Here is a 20932-nt window from a genome sequence, read left to right as displayed (position 1 = left end):
TCGGGTGTTGTCGAACGATTCCGCTAGCTATTCAACCACTTTTTCCTTCCCTTTATCGGTTTTATTTCCCCTTTGCTCTTGAGCTTAATCAAACAAATAAATTGATTTCATCATTTAGGCATCAAAAGATGAACACAAGGCACTTAGCCCATATTTATACATTAGACATTAAAGTCTCATACATGCAAAAATCATGCATCAACACAACATATTAGCTAATTTCTTTGCCCTTGGCCGAATATGCATGTCCATTTTTGGGGTCGATTTCAACACTTAATACACACATATACACACTAGTAAAGCATCCTCCCCCTTTTCATCAATTTAACACATGCATTGCTCATTAACATGCAAAGTTACATTCGGCCTTAGCACACATCTTGCTAGCCGATTCTTCTCCATTTAGCAACCAATGCACATATGTGCTCACACAAAAAAAATGCTAAAAAGGAGGTTCAAGAATCATCAAGCCATCATCACATGCATCATTAACAAGCTTCATATTTTGCATGCAATGGCATTAACACAACCTCCACCTAGGCCGAATCTTAACTCATCCTCATGCCTCATCACCACAACATCAAACATCAACCAAGAATGATTCATCCATGGTCAAGTGCCATTTCCATCACATAGCAAGATTTAGACCATGGGTTAGGTAGAACTCAAGCTAACAACTAAAACATGCATGCCTCTCATGGAACATCATCAAACATACATTAGCCTAGCTACATGCATGGCCGAATCTCTTCACCTTTCTTCTTCTTTCCTCCTTAAAATTTTTGGCCAAGGATGAACCAAAGGATGAGAAAATTTTTCTTTGTTTTTCTTTCTAGTTTTTGGCAAGCATGAAGATGAGAAAAGGATGAACAAAATTCCCCCCCTTTCTCTTCTTTAGCTCACGGCAATGGGGGGACAAACACTACACACACATTTTTTTTCTTTTGTTTTCCATTTCTTTATTACCCATACTCCTTATTTTATTCTTCCACTAACAAAACATGTTTCATGACATGTTTTGCCCATCCTTCCTTGTCATGGCCGGCCACTACTCATTAGGGGGGAATTTGACATGCAAGTCCCCCCCTTTGTCCACATGCACTAATAGGTCCTCACACATTGACCTATCACATTTTAGAATTTTCTCACATAAGTCCTATTGACTAAATTCACATGAAATCAACCAAATTGAAGCTTGAAATTTTCACACATTCATAATTACATATTCTACACAATAAGTATCACATTCAAACATTTCGGTGACTCGGTTTAGCGGTCCCGAAACCACTTCCCGACTAGGGTCAACTTTGGGCTGTCACAACTCTCCCCCACTTAAGAAATTTTCGTCCCCGAAAATCTTACCGGTAAATAGGTTTGGGTATCGTTCTTTCATCGAGCTCTCGGTCTCCCAAGTTGCTTCCTTGATCCCGTGTTTGAGCCATAACACCTTTACTAGCGGAACTCTTTTGTTTCGCAACTCCTTCACTTCACGAGCTAGGATACGCATCGGTTCTTCTTCATAGCTCATGTCGACTTGAATTTCAACCTCTGATGGGCTAATTATATGCGATGGATCAGATCGATAGCGTCGAAGCATCGAAACATGAAAGACGTCATGAATCTTTTCAAGCTCCGGGGGCAAAATCAATCTATACGCAACCGGACCAACTCGTTCGGAGATTTTGTACGGCCCAATGAATCTTGGGCTCAACTTGCCCTTACGGCCGAACCTGAGTATCTTTTTCCAAGGTGAAACCTTAAGGAACACTTTGTCTCCCACCTGATACTCGATGTCTTTTCGTTTCAAATCTGCGTACGATTTCTGACGATCCGTGGCTACCTTCAGACTTTCACGGATTACCTTTACTTTCTGTTCAGCATCTCTAATCAAATCAACTCCGAAAATTTTGCTTTCACCGAGCTCGGTCCAAAACAATGGTGTACAGCATTTACGACCGTACAAAGCCTCGTAAGGTGCCATCTTAATACTTGATTGAAAACTATTGTTGTAAGCGAATTCAATCAAAGGTAAATACCGTTCCCATGAACTACTGAACTCGAGGATGCAACATCTCAACATATCCTCAAGTATCTGAATTATCCTCTCGGATTGACCATCGGTTTGGGGGTGAAAAGCAGTGCTAAAATGCAGCTTGGTACCCAGAGCTTCTTGCAATTTCTTCCAAAATCGTGAGGTGAATCTCGGATCTCTATCCGACACGATAGAAACAGGTACCCCGTGTAATCTCACAATTTGATAAACATACAATTCAGCTAGTTTATCCAATGAAAAATCCGTACGTACGGGGATGAAATGAGCCGACTTAGTCAGTCTATCAACAATAACCCATATCGCATCCTTCTTACTTGCTGACAAGGGCAGTCCGGACACAAAGTCCATTGTGACTCGATCCCATTTCCACTCGGGTATCATGATCGGCTGGAGTAATCCTGAAGGCACTTGATGTTCCGCTTTCACTTGTTGACATATTAAACATCTCGAAACAAAGTCAGAGATGTCCCGTTTCATACCATGCCACCAAAATTGACGTTTCAAATCATTGTACATTTTCGTACTCCCCGGGTGAATTGACATTCGGCTACAATGGGCTTCGTTCAGAATCATCGAAATGAGTTCCGAATTCCTTGGAACACACAAACGGTTTCTGAACCTCAAACAATCATCATCATCAATTTGAAACTCCGATTCCTCGTTCGGAAAACACTTAGCCCGTTTTGCAACCAATTCATCATCGACTTTCTGAGCTTCACGAATTTGGTGAGTCAACAATGGTTTAGCTTTTAATTCAGCTACTAACACACTGTCTGGTAGAACAGACAAATGCACGTTCATCGCTCGAAAAGCAAACAATGACTTCCGGCTTAAGGCGTCCGCAACCACGTTAGCCTTTCCCGGGTGGTAATCAATGACAAGCTCGTAATCTTTCAACAACTCAAGCCAACGTCTTTGTCGCAGATTCAAGTCTCGTTGAGTCATCAAATATTTGAGACTTTTGTGATCCGAAAATACATGGCACTTCTCACCAAACAGATAATGTCGCCATATTTTTAAAGCAAACACGATGGCAGCTAGTTCGAGATCATGGGTCGGATAATTCCTCTCGTGTGGCTTCAATTGTCTCGACGCATAGGCCACGACTCGACCTTCTTGCATCAATACGCAACCCAACCCAAGTAGGGATGCGTCACTATAAATGACAAACTCTTTACCTGATTCGGGTTGCACCAAAATTGGAGCTTCAGTCAAATGAGTTTTCAGTTGGTCGAAACTTTTCTGACATTTCTCCGTCCACTCGAACTTAACATCCTTTTGAAGTAGCTTCGTCATTGGTGTGGCTATCATCGAGAAACCTTTCACAAATCGTCGGTAATAACCGGCGAGCCCCAAAAAGCTCCGAACTTCAGTAACATTTCTCGGAGGTTTCCAGTCAAGTATGGCTGAAATTTTGTTCGAGTCAACTCGAATACCCGACGCGGATACCACATGACCCAAGAAGCTAACCTCTCTTAACCAGAACTCACACTTACTGAACTTAGCATATAACTGCTTATCCCGCAAAATTTGCAGCACTAGCCTCAGATGCTCAGCATGTTCGGTCTCGTCTCTTGAATAGACCAAAATGTCATCAATGAACACCACTACGAACCGATCCAAATACGGGCTGAAGATCCGATTCATCAAATCCATAAATACTGCAGGGGCATTAGTGAGCCCAAACGGCATCACTAAGAATTCGTAGTGACCATATCTCGTTCTGAAGGCAGTTTTGGGAATATCTGAATCTCGGATTCGCAACTGATAATAACCCGATCTCAAATCTATTTTTGAGAACACTGAGGCTCCCTTCAGTTGGTCGAACAAATCATCGATGCGCGGCAACGGATATTTGTTCTTTATCGTCACTTTATTCAGCTGACGATAGTCAATGCACAACCTCATGGTTCCGTCCTTCTTTTTCACGAACAATACTGGTGCACCCTAAGGTGAGAAACTTGGTCGAGCGAAACCTCTATCCGTCAGTTCTTGCAACTGAGCTTTCAACTCCTTTAACTCGGTTGGTGCCATACGATACGGAGCTATCGAAATCGGCGTAGTCCCAGGTACAAGCTCAATACCAAACTCTACCTCCCGAACAGGTGGTAAACCCGGTAATTCTTCCGGAAAAACATCCGGGTATTCACAAACCACCGGCACAGATTCGGGTTTCTTTTCTAATTCTTTGTCACCAAGTACATACGCAAGGTATGCTTCGCACCCTTTTCTTACATATTTCTGTGCCAACATTGCTGATATTACAGCTGGCATCCCCTCTAAGTCCGCAGACTCAATTCGGACTACTTCGTTATTTGCGCATCTCAAATCAATAGTCTTGCTCTTGCAATTCACAATCGCATCATGCGCGGTCAACCAATCCAAACCAAGGATAACATCAAATTCATCAAACGGCAAGAGCATCAAGTTCGCCGGGAAACAGGAACCTCGAATTTCCAGGGGACATTTCTTACACACTTTGTCGACAAGCACGTAACGACCCAAGGGATTTGACACCCGAATTACGAACTCAGTAGACTCAATAGGTAAAGTCTTACTGGATGCTAAGGTTTCACATATGTAAGAATGAGTAGAACCGGGGTCAATCAAAGCAATTACATTAGTATCAAAGAGGGTGAATGTACCGGTAATAACATCAAGCGAAGAAGCATCCTCGCGGGCACGTATAGCATAAGCTCTAGCAGGCGCACGGGCTTCGGATCTGGTTATATCATCTTTAGATCCTCTCTGACCACCACCAGCATTGCCCATATTTCTAGATGGTCTACCTCGAGCAGTGGTAGCACCCGGTCTCCCACTCTGATTTGCATTCTGTCCCCACAACCTCAGGCAATCCTTAATGAAGTGGTCCACTGATCCGCATTTGTAACAGGAGCGGTCAGGAAATCTACAACTCCCCGAATGCCATTTACCGCAATATCGGCATTTCGTCCTGTCTCGACGTTCATTCCCAACACTGGCGACCGAAGTGCCTCGTGTACCCACAGGGGGTCGATCACGATCTCGTCCAAAAAGGCCCGAAGTGCCTCTAAACTGGCCCGCATCATCTCGAAATCTCTTCGATGTCTGTTGAAGAGACCTCCCCGAGGATCTTTTACGAAACTCTCCAGTTCCCTCATCAACTCTTTGCTTTTCTTTTCTAAGCTCTTCGGCTTTACAAGCTCGTTCAACAAGTACCACGAACTCTTGTATTTCAAGAACGCCAACGAACATTTTTATATCTTCATTCATCCCATCCTCGAAGCGTTTACACATAATAGCTTCGGACGAAACACATTCCCGAGCGTATTTGCTAAGTCTAACAAATTTTCGCTCGTAATCAGTAACCGACATGGAGCCTTGCTTAAGCTCAAGAAATTCCTTCCGTTTTTGATCAACAAATCTCTGACTGATATACTTTTTCCGAAACTCAGTTTGGAAAAACTCCCAAGTTACTTGCTCTCGGGGCACAATAGAAGTCAGAGTACTCCACCAATAGTAGGCAGAATCACGTAGCAAGGAGATAGCACACTTTAGGCATTCATCGGGTGTACAAGATAGCTCATCGAGTACCCGGATAGTGTTGTCCAGCCAAAATTCAGCTTGCTCGGCATCATCGCTATCCATAGCCTTAAATTCAGTAGCCCCATGTTTTCGGATTCTGTCAACTGGGGGCTTATTTGACCTTATTTGGTCCGTTACCGGTGGTATTGTAGGTGCGGGGGTAGTATTTGTCGGGAATGGAGGTTGTGGAACAGCCATATTAGTTCGAATGTATTGGTTAAACCAATCATTCATCACGCTATAGAATGCTTGTCTAGCTTCATCATTCTGATTACTAGCATTAGGTTGAGAGTCCGCCGGCACTGTCCCTTGTGCGGGAGCAGGCGCTACACTCTCAAGATCATCAGCTACTTCTCGGTCACGATCGGGATCCATTACTATAAATAAACACATTTACGATTGTCAGAAATCACCACACTATCAAGTAATCACATAAAATGGCATGTATAGCTAGACCCAAAACATTACGGTAGTCCTAGAATCGACTAAACCGTAGCTCTGATACCAATAAAATGTAACACCCCGAACCCGAGACCGACACCGGAGTCGGACACGAGATGTTAACAAACTTTGAAAATTTTTTTTCCAGACACTGCCCAGTCTGAGTACTAGTCGCTTCAAAAATCATATCTTGAGTTTCACAACTCAAAAATAAGTTTTGTGATTTTTCCCTGAAACTAGACTCATGTCCCCACCTATGGATTTTTTTCTAGAATTTTTGGTCGGGCCAATTAGTACAGTTTATTAGTCAAAGTCTCCCATGTTACAGGGGTCGACTACACTGACCTTTTCCCATTACGACTGGGATATCTCTCTGCACAGAGCTTCAATACTGATGCCGTTTGTTTCTATGGAAACTAGACTCAGAGAGGAATCCATACATATATGGTATGACCCCTAATTATCTCTGGTCAATTTATAGTGAATTTCCAAAGGCGGAATAGTGAATCCAGAAACTGTTCTGGCCCTGTTCCACAAGAACCCGAATATCTCTTTCTGTACTGTTCCTATAATTGTTTCGTTACTTCCATATGAAAGTAGACTCATCAAGGTTCGATTACATAATTTATTCACTATTTAATTCCACTCCTACAAATTCTTGTGATTTTTCCAATCCACACCACTGCTTCTATCAGCTTCTGTTTTCAAAGTGAACCTTACCTAATTTGGGGTTTCATGGACCAACTAGGGCCTTGTCATACATAAGCCCACATATGATCATACTTAGCCATTCTAGTGGCTGATCATTTGCTCAACACTTCCATTCCAACATAGTTACATCATGAAACCATCTATACATTCATAAATACGAATGGTCTAATGCCATACTCCACTTCTACAAGCCATTTTCGCATGGCTGTACACTTATACATTTCATAAAGTACTCGAAAGACAACAATGGGTAGTCCTATACATGCCATAACAAAATTCAACCAAAATAGTACCCAAAAGAGCCTTTGATAGTGTGGGCGACTTCGACTTCAAGATCCCGAGTCCGATAGCTGGAGAACCAAAAATCTATAAAACAGAGGAGCAATGTAACGAGTAAGCAATTTATGCTTAGTAAGTTTGAGCAAGGAATTCCAGCATAAACAAAGAATATCACACATTTAGCTAAACGGAATATTTCATAATACGCAATTTATCGATATTAAACTTGCTTCACAACATTAACAACCCTTATGCACATACACAATAGACTAACTTTAGCCGAAGGCCGATAGCTCGTTTATCAACTGAGCGAACATTTATTCGTAAGGGCTCGATTGAATTCAACACATACGTAACATATCCCCATATTGGGATGTTTTTCGAGTATTCGCTGGAATTTTACAGCAAGCTCATTCATTACCAAATCACGTACCTTCGGGATTTAACCGGATATAGCTCCTCGTTCAAATGCCTTCGGGACATAGCCCGGTTTTAGTAACTCACACAATGCCTTCGGGACGTAACCCGGATTTATCAACTCGCACGAATGCCTTCGGGACTTAACCCGGCTTTAATAACTCGCACGAATGCCTTCGGGACTTAACCCGGATTTAGTATCTCGCACAAAGGCCTTCGGATCTTAGTCCGGATATATTCGCTTAGCACAAAGCCTTCGGGACTTAGCCCGGACAGCATTCAATTAATTATGCACATCTAACAATAATTCATGGTACATTCATATTTCATTTTCGTTTACGAAACTCAAACACAAGGCACATATTGTCCTTGCACATTCGGCTTAATAGCCACACATAGAGCATGATTTAATCACATCGAAATTTAAGCTCTCTTACTCAAGAACTTACCTCGGGTGTTGTCGAACGATTCCGCTAGCTATTCAACCACTTTTTCCTTCCCTTTATCGGTTTTATTTCCCCTTTGCTCTTGAGCTTAATCAAACAAATAAATTGATTTCATCATTTAGGCATCAAAAGATGAACACAAGGCACTTAGCCCATATTTATACATTAGACATTAAAGTCTCATACATGCAAAAATCATGCATCAACACAACATATTAGCTAATTTCTTTGCCCTTGGCCGAATATGCATGTCCATTTTTGGGGTCGATTTCAACACTTAATACACACATATACACACTAGTAAAGCATCCTCCCCCTTTTCATCAATTTAACACATGCATTGCTCATTAACATGCAAAGTTACATTCGGCCTTAGCACACATCTTGCTAGCCGATTCTTCTCCATTTAGCAACCAATGCACATATGTGCTCACACAAAAAAAATGCTAAAAAGGAGGTTCAAGAATCATCAAGCCATCATCACATGCATCATTAACAAGCTTCATATTTTGCATGCAATGGCATTAACACAACCTCCACCTAGGCCGAATCTTAACTCATCCTCATGCCTCATCACCACAACATCAAACATCAACCAAGAATGATTCATCCATGGTCAAGTGCCATTTCCATCACATAGCAAGATTTAGACCATGGGTTAGGTAGAACTCAAGCTAACAACTAAAACATGCATGCCTCTCATGGAACATCATCAAACATACCTTAGCCTAGCTACATGCATGGCCGAATCTCTTCACCTTTCTTCTTCTTTCCTCCTTAAAATTTTTGGCCAAGGATGAACCAAAGGATGAGAAAATTTTTCTTTGTTTTTCTTTCTAGTTTTTGGCAAGCATGAAGATGAGAAAAGGATGAACAAAATTCCCCCCCTTTCTCTTCTTTAGCTCACGGCAATGGGGGGACAAACACTACACACACATTTTTTTTCTTTTGTTTTCCATTTCTTTATTACCCATACTCCTTATTTTATTCTTCCACTAACAAAACATGTTTCATGACATGTTTTGCCCATCCTTCCTTGTCATGGCCGGCCACTACTCATTAGGGGGGGAATTTGACATGCAAGTCCCCCCCTTTGTCCACATGCACTAATAGGTCCTCACACATTGACCTATCACATTTTAGAATTTTCTCACATAAGTCCTATTGACTAAATTCACATGAAATCAACCAAATTGAAGCTTGAAATTTTCACACATTCATAATTACATATTCTACACAATAAGTATCACATTCAAACATTTCGGTGACTCGGTTTAGCGGTCCCGAAACCACTTCCCGACTAGGGTCAACTTTGGGCTGTCACAGGGAAAGAAGTGAAACTTCCTGAATGATGAATGGAATCCTTGACTTGGAGTCATAGAAAGTAATCGGCAAAGGCAATGATGAGATTGGAGGAGAATACTCCAGTGGTGGTAGAGGTTGGGTTCCACAACCAGAGTGTCCAACGAAGAGGTTATCGTGGTGGTCGGGCAGGACATGACAGTCGTGGGGAACCTTTTCTAGTGGAGGTTCAAGTTCCTAAGTAATAGTGAGCTTTGGTTCTCTTTAAAACTGCGATAGAATCAATAACTCTTTAGGAAATATAAAGGAGAAAGGAGTGGCCAAGCGGTGGTGGGAGAAAGGATTTTTGGCGGCTAGGGTTAGGGTTTTTGGGGAAGGGGATGATAAATAGTGAGGGATTTATATAGGTATGGGGCACACGGCTGTGGGGCACGCTCGTGTGCCCTTACTTTAGCCTGTGCGTTTCATGATTTTCAAATTTGGGCACATCTGAAATTCAGCCCACGCCCGTGTTCTTTGGGTGTGTTGGTGCACATGGTCGTGTCGCACGGCCGTGTCCTGCTTCGTTCGCTTCTCCCACACCCTTGTATATGTGAGCATGCCCGTTTTATTTTGATAGTATCGACCACGGCTGGTGGGTACAAGTGTGTCGCATGCCCGTGCTAATTTGGCAGTTTCGACCATGGTTTATAAATATGAGCGTGTCGCACACTCGTGTTGATTTGACAGAATTGCCAATGGCCACGTTGCACAGCCGTGGCAATGTATTGAATCCTATGTTAGGGAAAAATTTTACTCTGTTCTGACACGGCCGCATCGCACGGTCGTGTCTCTGCCCGTAGTATGAGCACAACCTAAGGCACGCCCGTGCGCCTGGCCATGTGGATGTGGAAAACCTGTGTTCAAGGACTCAGTTAGTGATTTAGATGTTAAAAATAATAACTTAAAGAAATCAACACTGTTAGTGCTCGGGTTGCCTCCCGAGAAGCACTTATTTATAGTCTAAGCTCGACTTACCTTAATTTCGTGTGATTACGGTGGAATAACGAGTTAAAACTCCTCACCTCTGCTATCAATTTTATCAAAATAAGGTTTGAGCCGAGTATAATTTACCTTAAAACTTTCCAATACAATATGTGTTACCTTGACTGTACCATGTGGAAAGATGTTCATTACCGTGAAAGGAGTCACTCTGTCCGTATTGTGCTCTATAGCAGCAATTCGGGGGTCATTTTCATCTAACAATACTTTGTCCCCAGCTTTAATTTACCTTGTGTCATCCCTATGTTCATTGTGGTGTCGCTTCGATTTTTCGTGTGCTATTGGTTTCTCCTTGACAGGTGTTCGCCATTCATCTAGTTCATTGACCTAAAGTCTTCGTTCTTCATAGATGGGTCCTTTGTTGTTACTTGAACATGGCTCTTGTATGCTCCTCGAACGTGTTTCCTGCAAAGAAGGTTGCACCACATGATTAGTATTGGTACCATGATTTATACAATCACCCTCAATATTTGATGTGTTATTCAAATTACAATCTTGAAGAGTGATTGTTTCATCGCCCACACAAAGTGTGAGTTTACCTGTACCAACATCAATAATGGTTCTAGCAGTTGCTAAAAAGGGTTGTCCTAAAATCAAAGGTATGTTACTATCCTCTTTCATATCTAGAACAACAAAGTCTATTGGGTATATAAATTTATCAATTTTAACAAGAACATCTTCAATGATACCCCTAGGAAATCTAATGGTTTTATTAGCCAATTGAATGCTCATCCTAATTTGTTTGGGTTTCCCAAGACCTAGCTGTTTAAACATTTTACAGGGCATAACATTAATGCTCACCCCTAAATCATCCAATGCATTATTCACGTTCAGACTACCAATCAAACAAGGAATCGTAAAACTCCTTGGATCTTTCAACTTGTTGGGTAGCTTATTCTGTAGAACGGCTGAGCAAACTGCGTTCAACTCTACATGCAACGCCTCATCCAACATCCGTTTATTTGCTAAAAGTTTCTTTAAAAATTTAACTGCGTTTGGCATCTGCGAAAGAGCTTTAATAAACGGTAAGTTAATACGTAATTTCTTTAATAGTGGTATGGCACACAAGGTTTGTACTCTTTACTTACCGGTTTTTGCTCATTGTGGTCCACCTTACCTTTACCTTTACTTGCAACAATTCATAGCCTTTGTTCTGGTTTAGGTTCGACTAACCCTTCCTTATCTCGAGCGGTAATCGTATTAAGTTGTTCCCTTAGGTTAGATTCAATGTTACTTGGCAAGCTACCTTGTGGTCGCTCAAAAATTAATTTGGCAAGTTTGTCTATCTGAGTTTCAAGCCCTTGGATCAACGCTTGTTGATTATTAAATGTTGTTTCGGTATTCTAAAAACGAGTCTCTGACACTGAGATAAATTTCGTTAGCATCTCCTCAAGGTTTGGCTTCTTTTCCTACTGGTAAGGTGGTTATTGAAAACCTGGGGGATGTTGTGGCCTTTGATTTCCTTGACCACCCCATGAGAAGTTGGGATGGTTTCTCCAACCTGTATTATAAGTATTAATGTATGAGTTATTTTGAGGTCTAGAATTATTGTTACCCATATATTGAACTTTTTCCTCCTCAATGATAGGGTTGAATGATTGATATTCTATGTGTACTCCTCCTTCATTCGAATCACACCTCATCACGGGATGTACCTGAGTAGAACCACTCAAACCGTCAATCTTTTTATTTAAAAGTTCTACCTAATTTGATAGCATAGTGACCGCTTCGACGTTAAAAGCGTCGGCTGCTCTTGTTGGCTTTGTCCTTATAACTTGCCACTATAATTATTCAGTGACATCTCTTCTATAAATTCATAAGCCTCCTCAGGTGTCTTATTATTGATAGTCCCACCAGCAGCTGTGTCAATCATCTGTCTAGTCGTAGGATTCAAGCCATTGTAAAAAGTTTGAACCTGTAGGTAGAGTGGTAACCCATGGTGAGGGCACCTTCTTAATAGATCCTTGTATCTCTCCCATGCATCATAGAGTGTTTCTAGATCCATCTGCACAAAAGAAGAGATATCAGTCCTCAACTTACTAATTTTAGCCGGCGGAAAATATTTAGGTAAGAATTTTTTGGTCATTTGTTCCCAAGTAGTAATTGACCCTCGTGGTAACGAGTTCAACCACTGTTTAGCTTTGTTCCTCAACAAAAAGGGAAACAACTGAAGGCAGATGGCATCGTCAGAAATGCCTTTGATTTTAAATGTGTCACAAAGCTTCACAAAAGTTGCCAAATGAGTGTTTGGATTCTCATCCTGCAAACCATCAAACTGAACAAACTGTTGTATCATTTGAATTGTGTTAGGTTTCAGTTCAAAATTATTTGCAGCAATAGTAGGTCTAATTATACTCAATTCATCTCCTGTTAAGGTAGGTTTAGCATAATAGTACATAGTACGAGGAGCAGGATTCTGATTTATTGGTTCTGCAGCAACCACAGGCGAAAGCTGATTATTCTGATTTTTAGCCATCTCTTCGGTTGTGTTATGGATATCTTCCTCTTGTCCTTCCTCTATGTTTCTTAGGTTTCGCCTTATTTCTCTTCGGTTTCTGTGAACTGTACTTTCAATCCCACTGTCAAAAAGTAATGGTCCTGACGGGTTTCTTCTAGTCATAAACTATAAAAACTTGTAAGAAGAAAACAAAATAAAATTAACAAAAATCAAAATAAAATTTAAATTTCAATAAAATAAATGGCTAAAGTAATAAAAATTAAGTGTTCCTAATATCTTAGTTCCCTGGAAACGGTGCCAAAAACTTGATGATCATTAAATCGTGATAAGTTTTAAATTTATAATTGACCGTACTTGAAAACTAACTATTATCACGATGAAGGCAAGCGCACCTGTCGAACTGTAGTATAGTTTATAGCAAGACCGGGATGTCGAACCCACAAGAACTAAAAGTACTAGTATTAACTTTATTTTTATTATCTAACCTAAAATTAAGGGGGATTTGTTTTAACTAAACTAAGAATGCACAGAAAGTAAATTGGGAAAATACTTTTAGGAAAAACTGATTGATTTGGATGATACCGAAGAGAAAATCCACCTAGACTTCACTTGTTATTTGACTCTGACTCAGACGATTTATTCACTTGACTTGATCGGTAGAAATCTCTAAGTTATATTATTATCTCTCTCGAGACTAAAAACGTCTAACCCTAGGTTGATTAATTGAAATCTCTTTCTAATTAAAACCCCTAGTGTTGCATTAACTCGATCTATGGATTCCCTTATTAAGTTTCACCCTAATCCGGCAAAATTATGTTACCCTATGTCTAGGGGTGTAATCAACTCTACTTAATTATGCTAGATCTACTCTTAGACAGGGACTTTTGCTCCTCTGAATAAGCACATCAATACTTGAATCAATATCCTGGAATATTAAAACAAGAAATAAGAACTCATAATTAAGAACAAGTCAAATATTTATCATATAATTCAGAAAATAATAACAAGATCCGTCTTAGGTTTCATTCCCCTTAGGTATTTAGGGGTTTTTAGTTCATAAGTGTAAAAGAAAACATCTCAAAAGAATAATGATAACAAAACATAAAGAAAACCCAAAAACTCTTGAAGGAAATTGAAGAGAGATCTTCAGTCTTGAAGAAGAATTTGGCTTCTGAGATGGATCAATCGGCTTTCTTCGAGTAATTCCTTGCCTCCTATTCTGTGTGTTCCCTTTTGTCCTCCTCTAGTGTGTTTAAATAGGCTTTGGATTGCCTCAAAGCCCTCGAAAGTGTCCTTTTCTGATTAGAGCTAGACTTGGGCCGAACAGGGACACGCCCGTGCGACACGCCCGTGTGCGAGTACTTTAAACCATGTTTGTCTGTTGAATAGACACGGCCGTGTGGTCTACCCTTGTAGGGAATTCTAGGCCATGTTAATTTCCCATGTTGGCCCATTTTCTCTGTTTTCGGCCCGTTTCTCACTTTTTTTATTCTTTCATGCTCACCTAAGTATAAAACATGAAATTAAAGGATTAGGAGCATCAAATTCACCAAATCTAAAGAGAAATCATCCATAAATGTGCTTATCATGGGATAAAAATTTATATAAATTATGGTTTATCAATTTTTGTTATATTTTAGTTAAGTGTTTTTAGCTTCACTTACATTCAAGAAACTGTTCAAATTGAGTCTTTTCTTGACCTTAAGAGCCGAATAAGGCCTAAAGGGGAGCTAATGTACCTTTTCAGTGTGTTGGAGACTATAATAAGGCATTTAGACCGATAATGGATGTTATGTCACCATATAAAAAGAAGAATAGAGAAAGTGAAAAACTGGCTTCAATGTCACAACACAGGTCGAGAGTGTCACGACATACCCCTGAAGACATCTTAAGGAGGAGTATACTAACTTCTATGAGAGATACAACTATTGGTGTGTCGCGACATCGACTTTAGGATTGTAAATAAACGAGAAACAGGGGCATTTTGGTCCACACAATTGAACTTAAAGCTCGGGAACATCAACTAATCTAAGGTTTAGGATAACGACAACCTGAAGGACATAAATAGGCTCATTTAGCACATGTTATAGACATCATTCCTTTAGCCTAGATTCTCTCTATAAAATTTAGTTTAGCTTTCTTTCAATCTTAGGTTTTAGATTTCTTTTATTTTTTTCTTATTGATTTCAAGAGATTTGAATTGTGGAAGCAGTCAAACTCTATGGATTTGTGCTTAATTTCAATACAATCAGGCTCTTCATTTACTTTATATTGTCGATTTAATTAGCATGCTTTCTCTTTATATCGATTTCATATTGTCTATGAAAGCCATGAGGAACTAATCTCTCTGAGCAAGATTAACGAGTGCAGGCATAATCTGTTAACTATTTTATAGGGCTATTCAATAGATAAGCTATTTGGTAACAGAAGAATGTGAAAGAAAACTTGGGCCTGGCAACCCGGAGAAGTCATTAAGGTGGGAATTAACCCAAAATTGGTATTGCCCATTCGTGAACACCTTCACCCCAAGCTAGTCATGACTGTGAGGTCAAATATAAGTAGTTCTTGCTGACTCGTTCTGTTAGTGGAAGATCAAAAGATCTTGCTAGGGTAGTGAATAGTTGAATGACAAGAAACCCATAGCAACAGTTGATAGGGATTATCGAAGCGAGCTAATCACTCGTAATCGAGATTTGCTTTACTCTACCCTTCTATCTCCTAAATTTATCTATTTTATGTTATTTTATTTTACTTCATTATTCTGAAAACTCTAAAAACCTTCATTTTGTGCTCCCGTATTATAATTTATTTTAAGTACTAATTAGATGTTTTAATGTTTAGGTTAGAATTAACTAGTGCTAGCCTCCCTTAGGTACGATCCTTGGACTACTCACCTACTTCATTGTAAAACTATATTACAACTCGACCTGTATAATTCCGGATATCACTTGTCATTATATTTTATTGCAATATTCACACTTTGGACGTTACTAAGTCTAGAAGTAGTCAATTTGGCATCATTTCCAATAAGGCAATGCCACTAGATTGATCTCCATTTTTGTCTTTTAAAAGAATAATTAGGAAATTTGTAAGTTATAGTTACGAATTTCACATGCTATTTGCCTTACCCCCGTGTATAATCTTCTATGTTACTGGGAGTGCCTGAGCTAATTTGTCTTTTGATATCACCCATCATGTTCATTAATTGGCTCATTTGATCCTCGAGCTTAGTCAATGTTCTTGTTAGCTGATGTACTCAGACTGCACTTTCTTGACATTTGTTCTCATTAACTGCACCTCTCCCTCAATTCTATCATGACATTGACCATATAACATATGGTCACTCTCTGTCTTGGGGTTTTTGCAAGTAAGGAGGCTAGTAATTAGTATTTTTAACTTGACTTCAATTGTTACCTCTTCCTTGGTTTCCTTCCCATCTCAAGATCGAGTGATCTCTCCAGCCAAGATTGCATGTGTTTAAATAAGGGTTTCCACCCCTATTCCCAAATTAATTTATATCCTTAGTAGGATTATTGATATAATGGAAGATTGGCTTGTCTCTTCCATGAATAGACGGTGTAGAAGCAGATTCAATACAGTTAAGTCTATCCACTAGTTGTTGGTATTTATCATGCTCTTGAATAGTTTTGACCGTTGTGGGTTTCTAGTCATATGTGGATCATTTAGTTGGCCACTGGTAGGAGTTTAATTCCATATTTCTATAATTTCATACACATCCTCGTACGTAGTCTTCATAAAGGCTCCTCCTATTGCTCCTTCTAATCCAGATCTTGTGTTTGCATCCAACACATTATAAATTATTTGCAATCTCATCCACTCAATAAATATTTTGTGCGAGCATTTTTTAATCAACATTTTAAAGTGTTCCCATGTCTCATAGAAGCTTTCTCCTTCCATCTATCTAAAGGCAACAATATCTCTTCTTAATTAGACTGCTTTACTAATCGAGAAAAACTTCTGTAGGAATTTTCCAGAAAGTTCGTCCCAAGTCGTGATGGATCCTGGAGCTTGTGAGTCTACATAAGAAAAGGTGTTATCAATCAGAGAAAAGGGGAACAACCGAAGATGAATAGCATCATCTGTGACCCTATTATACTTAAAAGCATCATAGAGTTTATGGAACTATTTGAAATGTTGACTAGGATCCTCTGCCATAGTGCCCCTAAAAAACATATTATTTGGGATCATTTGTACCATTTTCGGTTTGATTTCAAAATTATTAGTTGAAATCACTGGTTTCCCTGTACTTTCCTAAACCATATCTAAACTTGGTAGGGCATAGGCTCGTAAGTTCTCTCATTTCGAGCCATATGCACGTTTACGGGTAATTATGGTGTTGGTGGGTCTCTTAGGCTATTATCGTCAGCACTGTAGAACAATGGATTTTCATGTGGTACGCTAATTGCAACTGCTGGTGGTGGATCTTGCATTTGCTATTGCTTCTGCTATTTGCGATTCCTTTAAATTATTCTTTCTGGATCTGTGGTTGCTACAATAGGCGTGTCGCTACTTTGTGTCATACACCAAACCCTGAAAGAAAAGATTAGTAATATTAAAACAAAATAAAATTGTATCTATAGCTAAGAAATTTTCTAATTATTCTTTTGGAATGTGAAAATTAAATTCAATCAAATGATGTTAGCTCCCCGACAACGACACCAACAACTTGACCGCCTCCTGATGTACTAACGTCTAGAGTGTGAATATTGCAATGAATAAAGAATTACTAGGTGGTATCCCCAAGTATACGGGTCGAGTTGTAATATAGATTTTACAACAAAGTAGTAACTACTCCGAGGACCATACCTAAGGCAGGTGAGTACTAAATCAATCTTAACCTAAACAATTAAATATATAATTAATACTTTAAGTGAGTTATAGTACGAAAGTAAAATAAAATATGATTTTAGGGTTTCTTAAACTAAGGATATAAAATAACATAAAAAAAGTAAAATTGCAAGAGATAGAGAGAAATAAAGTGAATCAAATATGAAGATGGGTGATTAGCTTACTTCTGCAATCTCAATCAACTATCGTCTTGGGTTCTTTGTCAATCAACCAGTCACTATCATAGCAGGATCTTCTGATCTTCCCTTAATATAATGATTCAATAATGATTACTTATCTTCTGACCTCACAGTCTAGACTGGATTGGGGTCAAGGTGTTCACGGATGGGCAACACCAATTTTGGGTTAATTTCCACCTTGATGACTTCTTGGGATTGTCAGGCCTAGGGTTTGTTTCACATTCATCATTTCCCAAACAATTAATCCATTGATTAACCCAACAAAATAGGTAGGAGATCATGACAGAAGGATTAGTTCCTCATGGCTTTCATAAACATGGAATAAATGGAAGAATTACAATAGGAAATGCATTGAAATATAGAGTTTAAGAAAAGCATGATTGATATAGATAATAAGCATGAATCCACAGAAGTTGATCTCCTTTACAATCAAATCTCTTGAAGAAGACAAATAACTAAAACTAGGAAAACCTAGGAAAGAAAGAAAGCATGACTAAATTTAATGGAAGAAAACTACATTAAAATTAAGATGTCTTTTACATGTTCTAAAGGGGCCTATTTATAGTCTTCAGGTGGCTGTCATCCTTAACCCTAGGTTACCTGACGTTCCTGAGCTTAAAGTTCGATTGTGTAGACCAAACGCCCCTGCTTCGTGTTTTATTCCCATTACAGAGTCGATGTCGCGATACACCAGGACTTGTGTCGCGACGTAGCAACCAACATGTTCCTCTATAGCAATCTTTAGTGGTTTGTTGAGACACCCTTCGACCTGTGTCACGACATTGAAGGCAATTTCTCACTTTCTCTATTCTGCTCTTTATGTTGCAACATTGGTTCCTCCATGTTGTGACATAATGTCCAGTATTGACCTGAAATGCCCTCTAACGGTCTCCTGCACGCTCAAAAAATATGTCAGCTCTCCCTTAGGCCTTACTCAACACTTAAGGTTAATAAAAGGCTCGATGTACACATTTTATTGAATGTAAACAAAACCAAAGAAACTTAATTAAAAACATAATGAAAATGCTAGTTGTAAACGGAAAAATATATAGGTTTTTTCTTATGTTATTTATCACCTTTTTACTTAAATTCATTGTTAAAACCTTGTAATTATTTAATAAGTTAATGAAATATTTGAAAATATGAAATTGGGACATAAAAATTATTAAAATGTGATTTTATGCTTTATTATATAGTTTTCATGCAGAAAATGGCTTCTTTTATATTAATTTTAGCATATTATATTTTCAAGCTATAAAGTGGGACATGCATGATTAAATTAAATAATAAAATATAAAGTTATATTTAATAATTTATTTTAATATATTTCATTAAGAAATTGGATTTTAATTAATTAAGTAAATTGATTAATTAAAGTGGTTAAATTATATTCTTTAGTCCTCTAAATTATCTACTATTGTTGGACAGGTCTGAGAGCTCTATGTTGATTACAAAACCATCCAAATGGAGGACCAAGTCAACCCAAAATTAAGCTGCATGTGGATGTTCATAAATCATATTTTGGTTTAATTACACAAGGTCCTTGAAGAGTTGAAGAAATTGGAGATTTACCCAGAGATTTGCAATTGACCAAGTCTTGATCTTGATGATGTTATGGCACTTATATCAAGAAAAAATCAGCCACCCTCCCACAAATCGTGGTCGGCCACTCTTGGATGAAATTTCAAATGATGGACACTCCTATTTTTAGCAAACTAGCTCCTTTGCGTCACCTATAAATAAGACCCTATTTCTCACTTATCCATCATCCCTCACTCATTCATCATTCTCTCCTCTCTTAACTCTCTTGGCTTTCTTTGCCCCTCACGCCTATCATCATTTTTGCATAAGGACTTCCAATAAATTAGCCTCCTAAAAAGCCCTTGGTTGGCCATATTGGAGAGCCATCAACAAAGGAGCAAAGCGAAGGAACGAAGGAGCCCTCGTTAGTCAAAGTCTTGGGTGACAGCCACTTTGATTTGGCTTTAATCTTTCTTTTCTTTAACTTAACTCAAGAATGTTTGCTATGTCTTTACTATTCTTGTTTACAACAATGATAGCTTAATTTTATTTAAGTTAGGATGATTGCTTTGAATAAATAATAATTATTTGATTCATGCTTATAATGTTTGTGCCTCAATCGACCATGTTTTCAATTAAAATCAATTATGTATTTCATTCATATGTGATTGAAATGCACCTGAATTAGTTGAGCGATCCTAACCAGACGATGGCTAATGGATACATAATTGAAATGTGCATGCTCAATTTAGATCCTAACCTGATTAAGTTGCAGGTTACATAACAACCCTAACCAGGCTTATCTGAATAGTTTTTATATTTGTGTGACTAAACTGTTTCAAACCTAACACGTCCCTGTTACCTTGCACGAATACTAAGAAACCCTTAGTAAATAAGGATCAGTAAAATGCGTATTTATTAAGTAAAGGATTGCGAAAGGACCTAATATGGTTTCCAAACTCATGAAAGATCGACTTATGATGGAATGTTTCTCCAAATATTGATAAGCATGTTGATAACAATTTGAGTTTAATTAAAGTGATTGTCCTAGCTTATGTATGTTATAATTGTTGTTTATTGTGTTAATTCTGCTAAAATCTATTTCATTCATATAGTTGCATGTTAGGATAAATCACATTAAGGATCATTGCATCTAGATTAATTTTACATAATTTTAATCAATACTTCCAAATCAATTTGTGTTTCTATTTACCAAGTTGTTAATAATATTTTTATAATTGAGCGACTTAGCACGAATACAATCCTTGTGGAGACGATAACTTGATACTTCTTATTACTAGATAATGACTGTGTATACTTACACAAATCTGAGCGTTTCAAGTTTTTGGCGTCGTTGTCGCGGATTGTCAACTGTTGCCATAGTCATTCTTTGTGAAATTATTTATTTTCAATTTGGTTATTTCTAATAGTACTAACTTATTCTTTTTTATTTTGTGATTTTTTTTCAGGTGTTTATGAGCATAGATCAAATTTTCGATTTACTCCTAGTAGACCTTGAAATTGAGTGAACTTTCATACAAAGAAGACGTGAACGAACAACTCAAAGACAAGTCGAGATGGACCTTGGAAATCAGAATCAAGACCAATGTAATGAAGCCGATCATGTACGAAATCCCATCCTTATTGCCAA

The 20932-nt window shown here is 38.7% G+C and overlaps 2 non-coding genes across 2 annotated transcripts; both read left to right on the top strand.

Annotated features, from left to right (window-relative positions):
- Positions 1–12185: 12185 nt before the first annotated feature.
- On the top strand, positions 12186–12292 carry LOC121210357 (small nucleolar RNA R71). Its single transcript, XR_005905470.1, has one exon. It is a non-coding gene; the product is annotated as a small nucleolar RNA R71 (small nucleolar RNA).
- Positions 12293–16556: 4264 nt separating this feature from the next.
- On the top strand, positions 16557–16661 carry LOC121210226 (small nucleolar RNA R71). The gene has a single exon (XR_005905349.1). It is a non-coding gene; the product is annotated as a small nucleolar RNA R71 (small nucleolar RNA).
- The last annotated feature ends 4271 nt before the right edge of the window (positions 16662–20932 follow it).

Source organism: Gossypium hirsutum, chromosome A11, assembly GCF_007990345.1.
Source record: "Gossypium hirsutum isolate 1008001.06 chromosome A11, Gossypium_hirsutum_v2.1, whole genome shotgun sequence".
Lineage (NCBI taxonomy): Eukaryota > Viridiplantae > Streptophyta > Magnoliopsida > Malvales > Malvaceae > Gossypium > Gossypium hirsutum.
Note: the sequence above shows the minus strand (reverse complement) of the source record. Positions and strands in the feature narration are given on the sequence as shown.